This window comes from Balaenoptera ricei, chromosome 7, assembly GCF_028023285.1.
Source record: "Balaenoptera ricei isolate mBalRic1 chromosome 7, mBalRic1.hap2, whole genome shotgun sequence".
In the NCBI taxonomy this organism is placed as follows: Eukaryota; Metazoa; Chordata; class Mammalia; order Artiodactyla; family Balaenopteridae; genus Balaenoptera; species Balaenoptera ricei.
In genome coordinates this window covers 89,719,770-89,732,908 of record NC_082645.1, presented here as the reverse complement: position 1 = coordinate 89,732,908, position 13,139 = coordinate 89,719,770, and positions in this window count along the sequence as shown.

Here is a 13,139-nt window from a genome sequence, read left to right as displayed (position 1 = left end):
CCAAGCAGGTGAAACCAGTCATGCCAAGGCCTGCTGAGCCTACCACTCAGAGGTCTGAACTGGCTTCCAGAATGCTGGATCCAGGTTAGGTTTCTGGGGAGTAACAGGGCAGGATAGATTCTCAGCCTGCAGAGCTGACATCTAGGTGAGAAGCTGGAATCAGCTGGGCAGGGCAACCAAGGTGTCAGTCCAAAATGTCCAGGCTCTGAAGCAGAATCCAGGATGGTCTATAAAAAAGCAATTAAAGATACTGGAGAGTCAAGGGGTTCCAAAGGTAAGGTAGGAGGCTGATCCTGCGGTGATTTCCAAGCTGCTGAGGCTTCCCCGGTAACTTTTTTAGGGCTCCTGGGCCTCCATAGTGGATGTGAAAGAAACCATTTGAAGTGTAGAACCTGAGCGGTACAGACTGGGTCACGAGGTCCCCTGGGAACCTGTTACCCGTATCTCTTTCCTTTCCCTTCTACTTTGCCCTGACAGCATCAAGAGTCTCACTGACATTTTACTGGAGTCCTTTCCCAGCAAAGACAGGCAGTAGAGAATAATTGACTTTTTCTAACCTAGTTGTGGCCTAGCTCTGGAACTGAGAATAGAGAGATTTTACTTCATTTGATAAAAGCTGCTACAAATTCTAGAGCTGAGCTGCAGTTACGCAGAGGAAAATGGAGGAGGGAATCTAATAATGAACATTTATTGAGTATGTACTATGTGCCAGGTACTGCGCTTCACATGAATTGTCTCATTCAGTTCTCACAACTACTCTCTGAAGTAAATCTTGTCATTATTGCCATTTCTCAGATGAGGAAACTGAGATTTAGAGAGATTAAATAAGTAGCCCACGATCACACAGCCGGTAAGTGATGGAACCAGGTCAAACACAATGAAACTCTGTGAATTCCATGCTCTTAATTACCACAATATACTCACAGGCTAGTCTTCATTTATCTGGCCAGAAATTACTGGTGACATGATTTTTTGGCCTCAGATTTTGGTGGAAGAAGGGCACTTAGGTCCTAGATGAAGTTCCCAAATATCTGAATGCAAAAGAGATTTCCTAATAAAATTTAGGTGCAATGTTTCTATCTCGGGGGAGAAAAGTTACACAAAATATGGTTGAGTTCGCTTTAGTTCAATTGGATACGTGTGTTTTTGTTTGATAGGAATCTGTTTGCTTTTTCCCAACCGACAGACTTCTCTGTTTGTAAGACATTTGGTTGAAATTGATGTTGAAGTAGAGCAGGCCCTGTGTCTATGTAGACGGAGCCTTATGTCAAAGACCCCTCTAAGGGATCCTTCCCTTTCCTCCTTGTCTCAAAAATCTCGGTTCAGAATACAATTACTTGTGGTTTTGATTATTCAGAACTACTCTTCATGTGCCTGGAAAACAAACTAGGCAGAAATTTCCATTCACCCCACAGGAAGCCCTTTTTGTTTGCTTTTACTTTTTTCACTTTTTCATTCCGTGACTTAAGAGGGTTTTGATTTGTGTGTGCAGATGCCTAGGGCGAGGGTGGGAATGGAAATTCTGCTACATTAAAGGTGTTGTGTTTATTATTACTTGCTTTGCGGGCACCGGGAGTTGGGGAGGCTAAGTGCTTGCTTGTTTGAAGTTCCACAGGTGAATATCTTTCTTCTGCTTTGCTTGAAACTTGTTGAAACCAATAATTGCAGGTGTAGGAGAGCCCACACACCAAGGCCACTGAGTCTAAACAACGGGGCTAAAAGGACCCCCAAAGTATCTCTGCTTCACCTGAACTTGTCTTGCCCATCTGAAATAGAAAAGCATTGGAAGAGCAGGGTTCTTCCTAATCAAAATTATTTCTCCTCCTATGTCCCCAGTTCTTGGGTGACACCATCATCCAGTCAGCCAGGAACCCGCGTGTCAGCCCTCTGGGCTCCACTAGTTCACCAAGGAGCCCTATTATTCTACTTCCTCGCTCTCTGCCTGGTCATTTTTCTTCCTCTCTTGTCTCCAGCATCTTACTCCTGCTGTCTCGGTCCGACTCTTGCCCGGTTTCAATCTGTCTCCACACCACAACCAGGGTAAGTCATCTTTGTAAAATGTAAATCTAATACATCTGCTCCCCTGCTTCGCGCCCTGCCCCGGCCTCCTACCAGATAGATAAGGCACCCAGACTCGTTACAAGACCCTTTACAAGAGGGTTCCCGTGAGCCCCGTCTCCTGCCTCGTGTGTCCCTTCTCCTGCTGCACCCAGTGCTTCAGCCGTATTGAATGAAGAGGCGTTCTCCAAGTTCCCCAGCTAACTATTCCTCCAACCACCAGGAGCCCCCTTCTTGTCCTCACTTCCCCTCCTCACCACCCCAGCCTCCCTTCTTCTGCAGAAATCCTACCCGTCTTCAGGTCTTTGCTTACATGCCCAACAATTCATCGAAGAAGCCTTTCCTGATCCATTTACTCCATAGCTAGAGTCCATTGGGTGCCTTTTCCTCATCCCCATAAAGTCCCTCTGTATCCCCCATCCTAAAGCTCATCATTCTACTGCGATGGGCTGTTTGCTTCCCTACTGGAATGTGAGGAGCATTAGGAAAGGGACTGAAGATGCCTTGTCTGCAGCCGTGTCTTCACTGCCCCACACAGTGCCAGGAGCAGAGTAGATGCTCCATAAGTATCGGTTGAATGAGTGAGTGTTGGAAGAATCCTTGACTTTTGAAGGAACCATGTTACCTCAGGAACCATCCCCAATTAACACTTTGCTCTTTGAATGGTAGTCTGAGGGCAGAAGATAGTCAAATTTGTTTGTATTTCACATTGAAATTAATTCAATAATATAATCACTAATCATACTGATTTATCTCTTATCTGATCATTTGTCCATCCCTAATCATCAAACAAAAGAGCATTCCATTTTAACAGCCAAATAATATTTTCTCATTTAAAAGTTATTAATCCATCCTTAAAGCCCAGAAAACTAATTGCACGTTTCCATTAATGGTGAAAAAAATCATAGGGTAAGGTGTGACTATAAAGTGATATGACTGATATTTTTAACAAAAATACCTCAACTTGGTCACTTTGGCAGCAAGGCCTCCATTCTAATGATGGTGCCATTGCTCCAAACATCACAAAGCACCTCTCTGGATCCCATTCCCTCCAGAATCTCCAGGGTTCTGGTTCCCTCAGTCCCACCTTTTACTCCTGCCTTTCAATAGCTCTTTCCCTTCCATTTAGAAACATGCTAGAAGCTCTTCGATCATTAACACATACAAACACATTTCTTCAGACCCTGCAACCCTGCCATCAACTTCCCTCTCCTTTCTTAGTAAAGAGAAGACCACACTCAGTCTCTACCCTTCACTGCTTCCTAGATGTTCCTCAACCCACTGTATGTTGGTTTCTGCTTCTATCATTTCATTAGAACTGCTTTCCCTAAGCTCACCATGACCTCCACATTGCCAACTCCAACCAACACTCTCCATCCTTCCCTTCCTTGACTCCTCTGAATCGTTTGATGCTATGCTTACTTTGTGTTGATGTTACACTTACTTTATCTTGAAAACAGTACCACTCAGTCCTGATGGAATTATCAGAACTAAGAGCCATTCTGCTCCTTTAGGTTATTTTGCTGCCTCTACTGTGATCTATTCTGTGTTGAATAAGGTCTAACTCTCAGAAGCGAACCTTTATCCTCCTAATTTCAAACATTTCATCAAAGCCCCTCTGTGGTCTGCATCAGAGTGATTGGTCAGATCATTACTCTCTCCTTTTTAACCTCCATCTCTCAGACCCCTTTCTTCTTAGCCAGTTCTTCTAATTCCTCTCTCCTCCTAAATGTTGATGTTGACATTGCCCAGAATTTGAGCTTCATCCTTGCTTTCTTCATTCTATATACTCCACCTAAGTCATCAAGTAGATAATGCCACTATTAATTAAGAAATTAAATGGGCTAACATACAAGCACCATTTTTCTTGTGTGACTTTTTTTTCTTTTTTTTTTTGAGTGGTTTGACACAGTAGAAATTTATTGGCTCACAGTTCCAGAGGTTAGAAGTCCAAAATCATGGTGTCAGCAAGGCCACATTCCCTCTGAGACTCTGAGTAGAACACTTCTTTGCCTCTTCCTAGCTTCTGGTGGTTGCCTGCCATCCTTGGTGTTTCTTGGCTTGCAGCTGCATCACTCCTGTCTCTGTCCCTGTCCTCACATGGCGTTCTCACAGTGTGTTCTTGTGTGACTCTTAACCTGATTCTGGAAGCTATCCAAAAAATATTTTGAACTATAATGCAATTGTTGAAAGGAGTACATAACCTTTCCCGGAAGACTGAAACACAAAAGACTTGCAAACTCATATGCAAACAGGGGGCCAGGCAGATGAAAGAAACGAATGAAGTGGACCTGGTATAAGGCAATAGGGAGGGGTGGAAAGTGGGGCAAGTTGGAGAGCACACAGGAGGAGCAGCCATTCAGATCCAGCTGTACATTGCTACAAGGGAATACAACTCCAATGTAGCCATATCTTCTGCTTTTTTCCAAATATATATGAAAGTCTAGTCTTTGTGGGAAAGGTCCCAATTTTTAAATTTTGCAACTTAGTCAAAAACTTTAAAATAGAGCCTGAACAAGTACTCTGGGAGGCAAACAGAACATATCTGAAGATCCAGTTTGGTCTAACCTCTGCTTTAAAGGATAACGCTCATTTGGCACTATATACGTATGCATACAAAGTCAGAAGATCCTTATTCTAGAACTGGATTCATCATTTACCAGCCGTGTGGCCCTGAGCAAGATGCCTAACCTCTCTGAACAGAAGTTTACTCATTTAGAACCTTGGAGGATTCTTGCGAGGACCAAAAGGTAATGGATATAAAATTTCTTAAGAACTGTTACATGATACCAAAAAGTATAGTCATTATAATTTTTAAATTTCATAACTTTTTCACAGTTTTTTGATATTTTTAAAATATATCATTATATTTTGACTCATCTTGAATTTTTATACACCAAATCTGGATTGGTGACCCTCTTTCAGAAAAAAAAGACAATAGCATAATTGACCTTATTTGGATGGCTAACTCAGAGTAAGATTTTAACAACCTCTTCCAAGTAATTGATGTATTTTTAGGATATAAAATGATAAGTATAAGCTTATGAAATTCATTTTATTTCAAAACTGTTCTTTTTTCTTTTTTCTTCTTTCTTTCTTTGCAAGCACCTTAAGGGCAAAGGTAGCATCTTCTCCAATTTCTATTAAGAACCTAAATGCTCTTCACCCAAGGGACTCAGATAAGCTAGAACACAACACTGGAACTTGATAGAAATTACAGAGGTTAAGTCAAATTACATTAGGTTTCCTGCGTGGCACTTTGTGTGAACGGATGACACCTACTGGCATAAACTGAAAATTTGCTTTTTCTTTTTAAGAACAAAAATAAATGTTCATCTTTTAAGCCAAAATAAAGAAAAGAAAAAAAAAAACACCCCACATCCAGTAGAGTCCATGGAATCATGAGAAAATGTTCATAATCGAGTAAGTGAAGAAAGCAAGTCACATGTATTACGTAGGTATAAGGTTAATGTTTAAATTTTTATATAAAAATTTATAAAGAAAAAATATATAGGGGCTTCCCTGGTGGCGCAGTGGTTAAGAATCTGCCTGCCAATGCCGGGGACACGGGTTCGTGCCCTGGTCCGGGAAAATCCCACATGCCGTAGAGCAACTAAGCCCGTGCGCCACAACTACTGAGCCTGCGCTCTAGATCCCGCCAGCCACAACTGCTGAGGCCGGGCACCACAACTACTGAAGCCCGCACGCCTAGAGCCAGTGCTCAGTAACAAGAGAAGCCACCACAATGAGAAGCCTGCGCACCGCAGAGAAGAGTAACCGCCACTCGCCGCAACTAGAAAAATCCCGCGCACAGCAACGAAGACCCAATGCAGCCAAAAAAAAAAATACATAAGTAAATTTATTAAAATATATATATATAGAAACTATACATGAAAAGTTGAAAGGATAGGCAGCAAAATATTAATTTGCTTGTATTACAAACGATTGGTTTTCCTTAGTGTTTTTCTGCACTTTTGCAAATTGCTCCTAAGGCCATGTATCATTCTCATAACAGTAATAAACAAGCACAGTCTGTGTGTATGTGCGTGTAATTGTTTTTTTCTTTCCTAAAACTTTTATGAAAGTACCTTATGCATGAGGAAACCGAATACCTAAGGCACAAAGGACGAAAGTGATTACAAAGCTTAATAATGAACTTTAAATTTTGGCCAGGCAAGCCCTCTGATTTGTTTTTCTTTTTTAAAAATATCCATTGTCACCTAATTGTTTTTCCAAATGAACCTGATAGTCACTGTCAAATTTTTGTAAGTTCTCCCTGTCTAACCTCCCCAACCCTCAAATTCCATTGGGATTTTGATTTAATACAGTATCTAGTGCCCAGACTTCTATGTTACTACTTCTGATCTCGGGAGCATCCTACAGTCTAGTAATTCAAAGCTTTCGTAAACCATTTTATTTAAAAAGTCAAACAGATATAAAACTAATCTCATATCTTTATCAATGTTCATCTGTATTTCTTAATCACTATTTCATGTCTTGAGTAGACCTCGGTGGCCATAAGAAATTAACATGTGGTGAGAGTTTTCCCCATTCTTAAGAGCTGAGCTACTTAAGAAGAGGGGCAAGGATCTTGCAAAAAGGCTAATGGAGTCACCCAAAAGTAAATGAGCAACGATAACTAATATAGGCAAATGAGTAGCTGTTTGGGACTCATGATAGGTCAAGAAAAATCAGAGTTGGCTGAAAAGTTTAATGGAGACGATAGGGCAGAATGCCTTGATGATTAAAGAAGGTAAAAGAGACAAGAGACAGAAAATATGTTAATTCACATTTGTATGGCATGGGACATGATACCTACACATACATTTTATGTTAAAAACCAATGACTTGCCCAGAACAGTTGTTATCATTCCCATGTTGTAGGAATGGAGACCTGAGTCTCAGAAGTTAACTGTTTTGCCCAAGTTTGCTAAGCCAGAGTCAAAATCCAACTCATATATGCTCACTTCTAGATTAGTGCTCTTATAAGTGTCTAGAAAGAACGAAAGAAACAGAAGTACTGGGCCTATAGAAGGTTATACTGGTGTCTTGGTTCTATTTCAGTCTCTCAGAGTTTAAGTTTTCCTATGCCTAAGGAATGCAATTGTAAATAATCTTGGACCCAGCCTCCCCACACAAAAAACCATTGATTATTCTCTAGATTATAGATTCGCCGAAGTGTCCAGACCTATTTGATGTTAGCTCTTCATAAGTCATTTGACATAAAAATATAAGCAAAGTTTTGTCTGGTACAGTTGTAAAGCCATGAAAATTAATTTTGCATTTTATTATCAAAACTCCCAATGTAAATTCTTAGAATTACATCATAAAAGTTATACTAGGTTTATTATCAAGACACTATGGGCCCAGCGGAGCCCCCAGCTCAGAGGATGAGCAGTTTCCTCAAATGGCATATTGAATCACCATCCCCAGGGAATTGGGGTGAGGACTATGAGGAAGTTGTCAGAGTGACACCAGAGTTCATCCAAAAGAATAAAAGTTTTTATACTAGACCTGCCATATATTAAAACATATTGTAAAGTTATAATAATTAGATCCTTTTATACTGGCACAAAGGTAGACAGTTCAATGGAAAGGAGTATATATCCAGAACTAGGCACCTGTGTATATAAATATTTAATATATATTTAAAAGCAGAAAACATACTGAATAGACAAAAACAAATTATAAATAATTAATAAAAGTTTGGTTTTGGGTATTTTTTATATAAATTTATTTATTCATTTATTTATTTTTGGCTGCGTTGGGTCTTCGTTGCTGTGCGCGGGCTTTCTCTAGTTGCGGCGAGCGGGGGCTACTCTTCGTTGCGGTGCGTGGGATTCTCATTGCGGTGGCTTCTCTTGTTGCGGGGCACAGGTTCTAGGCACGCAGGCTTCAGTAGTTGTGGCACGTGGGCTCAGTAGTTGTGGCACACGGGCTTAGTTGCTCCACGGCATGTGGGATCTTCCTGGACCAGGGCTCGAACCCATGTCCCCTGCATTGGCAGGCGAATTCTTAAGCACTGCGCCACCAGGGAAGCCCCTCTGTTTTTGTTTTTTAAAAAAACATTAACTTGAGCAAGACTACCTTAGCATGAGAAAATGTTAGAAGAAAAGAAGAAAATACAGATACTTATGAGATTTTTTTTAATTTTAAAGAAAATACAACATCCAATACAGGTACCTTTTAAAAATATGGTTGAAATGGCCAGTTTTCTGGGATACAGAAAATTGAAACAAATAGAAAATTAAATATGCTTATAACCTTGGAAGAAAATGAAAATGGAACCAAGAGACTAGCCTGTACAAAAGGGCTGAACCCAGACTATTCTACAAGCGAGTTCTTCAGTGACTTTCAAAAAGTAAATAACACTCATGCTCTGGACCTCTAGAGGTAAAGACTGAGCATTTCAGTTTATTTTGTAAAGCTGAGATACTGCTAGTAACAAAATCTAACAAAGTTGACTCAAAAAAGGTCCACAGACCAATCTCACTTATGAATATAGATACAAATATTCTAAGCTAAATACTAAAATATCTAACCCAGTGGTTTATTATGGGAATAACCCACCAAATGGGATTTACTCCCTAAATGCAAGAATTGCTTAATATTAAGAAATCTAAATCTCAATAACTTAAAGGGGAAAAATATACAATCATCCCAATAGATGCTGAACAGAACTTCAATGAATTCATGATTTTTAAAAAGAAAAATCTGTAAATATATTAAAACCAGAAGGATACTTTTTTTTTTTTAAATAAATTTATTTATTTATTTTTGGCTGTGTTGGGTCTTCGTTTCTGTGCGAGGGCTTTCTCTAGTTGCGGCAAGTGGGGGCCACTCTTCATCGCGGTGCGCGGGCCTCTCACTATCACGGCCTCTCTTGTTGCGTAGCACAGGCTCCAGACGCGCAGGCTCAGTAGTTGTGGCTCACGGGCCTAGTTGCTCCACGGCATGTGGGATCTTCCCAGACCAGGGCTCGAACCCGTGTCCCCTGCATTGGCAGGCAGATTCTCAACCACTGCACCACCAGGGAAGCCCAGAAGGATACTTCTTAACCTAATGAAAAGTTTCTACCCCGTATCACTAGACATTATCATCTTAATTACAAAAAATTGAAGGAATCCCCTAAAGTTTGGAGGAATACATTATGCCTGCTGTTTTTCAATATTTAGAAAGACATTTAAAGGAAATAAGTGCTACACATTTTTAAAAAGAGGAGAAACAATCACCAGATATTTGTTCTGATGTAATTGATTACCAAGAAAATCCAGGAGAATAAACTGAAAAGGTATTACGATTAATAAGAAAGTTTAGTGAGGCAGCTGAGAACAAAATAAACATAAGAAAACATATAGCTTTCTGTAAGTCAGGGGGAAAAAATGAATGGTTAGAAAACTTTAAGGAAAAAATAACAATAAGTACACACAGTCTATATCCAGAAAGCTATGAAACTTACTAAAGGACATAACAAAAGGTCTGAATAAATGGAAAGGCACATAATCCTTCTGAATGGGAAGACTCAATGTAATAAAAATATGAATTCTCTCCAAATTAATTTATAAATGTAATGTTTTTCCAACCAAAATGCCAAGTGGATTTTCCAAGTGGAACACTTTACAAAAGGATCCCAGCATTTGGGGGGAATAATTTAGTTGAGAAAAAAAAATATTAATTCACAATTGACTGGAATGTGGAGTGACAAGGGGGTTGAGCCCTAAGAATGGGTGTAATAATTAGCTAAACTGAATACAAAATCCAAAATCAAATCCACATAACTTAGGAATTTAGTAAAATGATAAATACATAGAATTTCAAGTCAGTGAGTGAAATATGTATTTTTCAGTAAAGAGTTAGGATTAGCCAAAAATTCAGTTAAGAGCCCTAACTCATAGAATAAGGCAAATAAAATTCCTGATTCAAAATTAAATGTAAAAAAACGAAATCATAAAAGAATTTGGGGGCTTCCCCGGTGGCGCAGTGGATGGGAGTCTGCCTGCTGATGCAGGGGACACGGGTTCGAGCCCTGGGCTGGGAAGATCCCACATGCCGCGGAGCAGCTGGGCCCGTGAGCCACAACTACTGAGCCTGCGCATCTGGAGCCTGTGCTCCGCAACAAGAGAGGCCGCGATAGTGAGAGGCCCGCACACCGCGATGAAGAGAGGCCCCTGCTCGACACAACTAGAGAAAGCCCTCGCACAGAAACGAAGACCCAACACAGCTAAAAATAAATAAATAAATAAATAAAATATTAAAAGAATTTGAAGAAAATTTAGATTAGAAAAGTATACCCTAACTGCTTGGAAAGATAAACTCCTGCATAGTTTTTTCTCAGGTATTCTCCTCATCTGTATTGTTATTCTTTAAAATCAATAATCAGGTGTTAGAAAAAATAATAAAGACATTTTTGAAAAAATATATAGATGACTATTTGCCTGATCTCAGGGTGAAGAAAGTATTTTAAACCTAAAAACAGGGCTTCCCTGGTGGTGCAGTGGTTAAGAATCCGCCTGCCAATACAGGGGACACGGGTTCGTGTCCTGGTCCTGGAAGGTCCCACATGCTGCGGAGCAACTAAGCCCGTGAGCCACAACTACTGAGCCTGCACTCTAGAGTCCATGACCCGCAACTACTGAGCCCACGTGCCGCAACTACTGAAGCCTGCGAGCCTAGAGCCCGTGCTCCGCAACAAGAGAAGCCACCGCAATGAGAAGCCCGCCCACCGCAACGAGGAGTAGCCCCCGCTCGCCACAACTAGAGAAAGCCCGTGCACAGCAATGAAAACCCAACATGGCCAAAACTAAAATAAAATAAAAAAATTTTTTAAAAACCAATATTAAACCTAAAAACAAAGGAAAAATAAAACATAAAGGAAAAAAATCTTAATAAATTTAATTCATAAGAACTCACAAATTTTCATGCATCAGAAATCTAAAATTAAAAGTCAAACAGTGAAGGCAGGAAAACTATTTGCAATTTAAATGACAGCAAAAAGGCCAGTGTGATCAATATATAAAACTTCTTACAAGTCATCCCTAATTAGATGAACACTCTAACTTTAAAAAGCAGATAAGAGGCCTAAGTGGGCAATTCACAGAAGAAGAAAGGCAAAAGTCCAAAATCCACATTAAGAAAAAAAGTTCAAGCTCACTAGTAAGCAAAGAGAAATGAGATACATGAAACCATGACATACTTTTTTGTTCTACCAAGTTTGCAAAGATATTTAAAAATAGTATTTAAAAGACATTAAATGATAATCTTAAAGATATTAAATAAAAGCTAATGTTCAGTTTTGGTAAGAAAATGGGCATTTTTTCCACAGCTGGTGGGAGTGAACATTGATACAACCTTCTGAAGGGCCATTTGATAATAGTATCAGAGGTCTTAAAGTGCGTTACACGGTCCCATGATCAACCAGCACCTTCTCATGAGGCCTCTCCTTCCATTTTATCAGACATTTTCCAACAGGTCACGGCCCTCAGTGAAGCTCCAATGAACCCCAAATCCGTATACAGATATGCATCCACATTATAAATTAAATTAGGTCTTCATAGCCATTTAAAATCATCCAAATGACTGAATGAATTTAATTCTTTAAATTATTTAGTGTTAGATGGAAAAAGCCTGAACAGTTATGTGGCAGAATACATACCTATTCCAGCTTTGAAAAATTTCTCTGGAAATAGCCTTGGAAACATATTTATGGCCTGAAAGAGAATAATAGCAAAACACATAGAAAATGTAATAAGAACTATTCTGCATATCCTTCCCAGACTGAGGGAAAGAGGCCTTGGAATATAGTTAATGTAGCTTAAAAATTTATAAGAAACAAGAATAGTTTCTAAGTGTGTTGTATTTTTCATCGCTCTAGTAGCCTTGTTGCTATAAACAAAAACTAAAAATTATTGTTATGTATTCCTCTGGATGGCCCATGTCTGCATTTTGCATTATTTCATCAAACAAGTGACATTCTTTATCATTGTTAGGTGGCTTCTATTCTCAAGAAAAAAAGTGCCAGCTGACAGCCTGTAAAGTATTTTATTTTTCTGCTAACAAATGTATTTTTAACACTGCTAACCTACCTGTTCCTCCCGTGCAACACTGGAGAACAGAAGTGAACCCATGCCATTTGATGATAAACAAGATGTGTAGAACCCAACATGAAGCAATATATTAGCCAGGAATTTCCATTATAAATGACAGAAACCCAAATTGGCTTAAGAAAAGAAAAAGAATTGTGGCTTATATAAGAATTATAAGCCATAATAAAACTAAAGTAAGTTCAAGAGAACTTTAGGTACAGCTAGGTCCAAGAATCTATCTTTATTTGTATCCCCTTCCTGCTGTTTTCTGTGTTGGTTTCATTCTGAAGCAGGTTATTCCAAGGAGCATTGGTCTTACATTCTCCCAGCCTTGCAAATGTGACAGCTTATAAAGGGTATTGCAGCACTAGCAGAAGCCCTACGTCTGATGTACTAGGCTGATATGGGGCACGTGCATGTTTTTGAAATAGTCCCTTTGGCAAAGGAGATGCAGAGCTCTGATTGGCTTGGTCATGTGCCTATCCCTGGAGCCCAGGGGCAAGGTCAGTCCCACCACAATGACATGAATTGAAAGTTGGAGGAAAGTGGCCCCTAAAGGCAAATCAAGGTACTGTTACTAGAAAAGAGGAAAAGGAATGTTGGTCAGACAAAAACAGCTGAAAGTCTGCACAGGCACAAACGGGAAAATGCTTTCTTCATCTTGATGCTGGGGGTAAAATAAATGTCCAAGGCACAGTGTGAAAACACACTGTGGTAGGATGAATAATAAAACTTTTAGGGACTTCCCTGGTGGTGCAGTGGTTAAGAATCCGCCTGCCAATGCAGGGGACACGGGTTCGAGCCCTGGTCCTGGAAGATCCCACATGGTGTGGAGCAACTAAGCCCGTGAGCCATAACTACTGAGCCCGCGTGCCACAATTACTGAAGCCCACGCGCCTAGAGCCCATGCTCCACAACAAGAGAAGCCACGGCGCTGAGAAGACTGCACACCGCAACAAAGAGTAGCCCCTGCTCGCCGCAACTAGAGGAAGCCCCTGC